Source organism: Elaeis guineensis, chromosome 3 (genome assembly GCF_000442705.2).
Source record: "Elaeis guineensis isolate ETL-2024a chromosome 3, EG11, whole genome shotgun sequence".
In the NCBI taxonomy this organism is placed as follows: Eukaryota; Viridiplantae; Streptophyta; class Magnoliopsida; order Arecales; family Arecaceae; genus Elaeis; species Elaeis guineensis.
In genome coordinates this window covers 118,354,458-118,359,188 of record NC_025995.2, presented here as the reverse complement: position 1 = coordinate 118,359,188, position 4,731 = coordinate 118,354,458, and positions in this window count along the sequence as shown.

Below are 4,731 nucleotides of genomic sequence, written 5' to 3'. Positions count from 1 at the left end.
GGAATGCCTTGATATGAATACGTTGTGGGTAACTTAGCAGGGACAAAATTCAGTTGTTAAGAACCTAAAGCTTGACAGAGCGTGAATGCTGCAAGCTGCTTGAATCTCTAGGACCAAGGACGCGTTATATCAGCTATGCTCACATCAGTGGGTGATAGATTATATTGTTCCATTGCTTATTTAAAGCTTAGTTTGAGTAAAGCGTCCTTGCAAGTGACTTGTGAGTCATGCTTACCTTGTTGATCCTGCAGCAAATCTGGGCTGTAACAGCAGCCGTATCTACTTTACCAAATCAAGTAATCATTCCAGAATTGAGTAGTCATGTTCCAATTTAAATTGACAAGATTTAAGTCGCATTTAGCATCAGTTTCAACCTTGGGTTTGATTTTATTTCCACGCACCACCATGATTATTCCTCATTGGAACCCAGAGACAAGCAGCCCCAATTGATTTATAGAACAGAAGTAGTGCAGGCCATCCAGGGCATAGAGAGGAGTCCATCCGCTTCGGATTTGTTGGCTATAGGGACAGAGGTTGACACCCTGATGGAGGGGGGTACCGGTGGTGTTCCCCTCCACCGTCAGCCATCCCTATGAGGTTTGCTAATTTGGAATACTTGGAGGACAGGAAAGCTCTCTTCCTGGACGGCTTTTGAGAGGATGATCTAGCAACATTGCTTTGATATTTGTGTCCTGCTTGAAATCCATTTTTCAAAGGGGTCTCGATCGAGCCAGATGTTGGATCCCACCGGCATGGTGCTCCTACATTGTGAAGTCCAAGGGTCTTTATGGGGGGGTCATGGTGTTGTAGCATCGCGGCTCGATTAGGATGGATACTTTCTATAGGTGCGAACAACAAGTGGCATTGGTCATATCTAAGCAGACAGATGGACTATAGCTTCTGTCTGGAGTATATGCAAGTATCGAGTACAGGGAATGGAGGGTGCTTTAATCCGAGATCTTTGGAATGGTGGTGCAAGGTCTGTCTTTTCTTGTTGCTTGGGACTTTAACTGTATAGTTGGGCTTGATGAGAAGATGGTGGGAGGCAGTATGTGGATAGTGTTGACTCCAGAGAGTTCAAAGATAGTGTTGACTCCAGAGAGTTCAAAAAAATTATCAGAGATTTGGGCTTGATTGACCTTGGTTACACTGGGTCCAAGTTTATTTGGTGCAACAACCGACTTGGGACTGCTAGGGTTTGGGAGAGGATCAATCAGACGCTGGTCATCGCCTCTTGATTTTAGCATTTTTCAGAACATCAGGTTCAGTAGCTTCTAAGGATCGTCTTAGACCATTACTGATTTTGATCACTACTAACGACCTACGCTTGACTAGCACTCCATTCAGATTCGAAAAGTTTTGGACCTTCTATGATCTTAGGACCTGATCAGAGATGTTTGGAGGATATCGATCCATGATGATACGAGATACTGAGTGACTAGGAGGCTTGACTTAGTACAACGCAGGCTTATCCAGTGGAACCGACTGAAGGTTGGTGACATCTTCAGATGGATCGAAGGGGTGGAGGCGGACATTGTGGAGCTCCAAAGGAGAGAGGACAGGAGGGGGCCTTCAGGAGCCGGACCTGAGGGAACTTCGACACAAGCTCTCTATCCACCACTCTCTATTGAGACAGCAAGAGACGATATGGAGGCAGAAATTCAGGATGCAGTGGATCAGAGAGGATGATCGAAATATCAGATTCTTTTATTAGTCGATGATGATTCGGAGGTCCACTAACCATATCAGATAATTAAGGGATAGATGGTAGAGTGGTGGAGGATAGTGATGAGATCAGGAGATATATTTTATAGTTTTTCAGATCATGCTGGACTGCACCCTTGGGCAATTGTGCCCCCTCCAGGGGTCCCAACATGCTTGCTGCATCTTAGAGGAGGAGAATGAGGTCTTGATCCATCCTCTGTCTGCTGAGGAGGTGCTCTCTGGTCTCTCGAAGAAGATAAGACTTTAGAACCTGATGGATTTCTCCCACTCTTTTTTCGGCATTACTATGGCTTATTGTTTGCAATGAGGTGATTGAAGCGGTGTAGTTGGTTTTTCAATCTAGAGACATCTCGACGGAGTCGAACAAGATGTTGATCACCCTTATTTCGAAGAGACCTAATGTGTCAGCCCTAAGTCACTTCAGATCGATCAGCCTGTGCACCACTCTCTACAAAATATGTACGAGGGTCCTGATTGGACGTTTGAAGCCGGTTGTTCTACACCTGATCAGTCTAAAGCAAGATGCTTTTGTTAGTGACCGTTGTATTACCGATAATGTCTTATTTGTTCAGGAGTTTATACATGATCTACGGCATACACCCATTCGTCGGAGCTTGATGGTGATCAAGCTGGATATGGAGTGGGCCTATAATCGGATGAGCTGATAGTTCCTTCACTGGATACTCCTTGAGTTTGACTTTCAGGATAGATGGATCGACTGGATCATAGACTGCATGAAGACTTCGAGCTTTGCCATTCTGATCAATGGCGCCCTGACGGACTTCTTCCACTCAGCAGACGGTCTTCGCCAAAGGTGCCCCCTCTCCCCTTATCTTTTTATTCTGTGTGCTGATGCTCTTTCTCGTACTCTTTTGGCGGCAGTCCATAGGGCGGAGCTAGAGCCCTACTGGCCAGCCCTTGGGAGTCAACCACTCTCGTATCTTCTTTTTGTAGATGATTGCTTGCTTATTTGTCGGACCTCGATTCAAAATGTGAGGTGCTTTATGAATATTATAGATGCCTATTGTCAGGCTTCTGGTAAACTCGTGAATTCGCAGAAGTCCACGATCACTTTCAGCCCTAAGAAGAGGGTTCAGATGAAGCAGGCAATTCGAGATAGATAGAGATCCCTGAGCAGACTGGGATTCTAACCTACCTGGGATTTCTATCACAGGGCAAAGCCAGACAAATGGAGCAACGGGTCCAAGATCCCCTCGATGGCTGGCAAGTCAGTGCTCTCTCCATGATGGGCTAGACTACCCTCATAAGATCGGTTCTGAGTTCCATTTCGATCTACCTCTTGGTGAATACTATAGTGCCATGCTCCTCTCTCAAGAGTTGGAGTAGCAGTTTCGAAATATTTTGTGGGGCACTCGTCATGGGGGCCGTGGGCTTCACTTGCTTTTCTAGGAGGTGGTTTGCCAGTCGGTGCAAGATGGAGACCTTGAGATCTAGTCCTTGCTGGTCAGGAGGAAAACTATGATATCCAGACATGCTGCTAGATTCCTCACCCCGCTTGATTGTTTGTGAAGTAGGGTGATGAGGGCTTATTATGAGGCATAGAGCCCAGAGGTCCTATATTCAGACCGATCGTGGTTCTTCATTCATCTGAAGAGAGATCTGTGCTCGCGCCCTTACAGTAGTAGCCCAGGTGAGGTGGCTGATTGGTGATGAAACTTCGATCAATATGTGCCAGGATGCTTGGATCTTTGATCCGTCGCTCTCTCGCTAGCCGACTTATGTCAGTACTGAGGTGAACGAGCATCTGCAGATCTATGACTTAATCTTTATGACGATAGGGGTTGGAGGGCTCCGGAGGTCACCCACCTATTTGGTTGGCCGCTTGCTGATAGGGTTCTTGCCATTCCGATTCCTATCTATTGGAGCCAGAACTTGAAGGTGTGGGGGCAATCTTGCTGCCCTAAGGTCCCTACCCAGGACCTCATCGATATGAGTAGACCAATGCTTGAAAGGAGGATCGATGCGGCTTGGATTTGGAGAGTGGCTGTCCATCCCAAGATCAGGCTTTTCCTTTGGAAGGTTGCCTGGAACTGGCTACCAATACAGACTCTTCTCATAGATAGAGGAATAGAGGTTCCGACCATCTATCCAGTCTGCGAGTTGAAGGATTCGACGGAGTATGCTCTTCTTCACTATCTGAGGGCGAGTTTGATTTGGAGGATGGCGGGTGGCCAGCCATGAGGGACAACCAGTGGCCTTTGGCTTCCACCATTCTTAGATGCAATCCATCGAAGCATGATCGAGAGCTCACCTAGGAGCTGAAGAATGGCGTATATCGCCTATCAGATCTGACTGTCCAGGAACAATCTGGTGTTTGATGCTGAGGTTGTGCCACACGGCATATGCTGAAAAAAGTATGTTGCTTAGCTGCGAAGTACTGCCATTTCGATGTTGCTAGCCCAAGCTTTGCCACCCTGAGCTTCTGGGACTCCCCTACTACGCCTATAGTATCACATTTTTCTCAAATTTTTTTTTAGAAAAAAAGAACAGCAGAAAGAAAATATCATACCAATTATACCCTCGGTTTTTATTAGATCGCAATGAATGACAAGCGCCTTCTAAATTATATATTGATAATTATTAATTAACTTACGAATTTAGATGGATCCACGTCAAAAACCGAAAGTGATGTGGTAGTGTCCTCTTGGTGGCATTTGCATTAGGATAGCACCTTCAAAACATATTACCTGGATAACATGGAACCCATGCCCATGGTTCTCATCATTCTTACGCCAGATCAGTTCAACATAAATAAGGTCATCCTTGACCCTGAAAATCATCAACATATTGGTCCACCCGTGGCCTAAAACAATGCCACACACACAAACAATCTCAAGAGGAATGCAACAGTCTGTTGCCATGCGCATGCATAAGCCATCTCAACGTAACAGACCCAAACTTGAGCAGACCTTCAATCAGCAGTTACCTGTATCACATTCTCGCATTCTATTATTAAACAATCATCAGAGGACATTTCAGGCATTC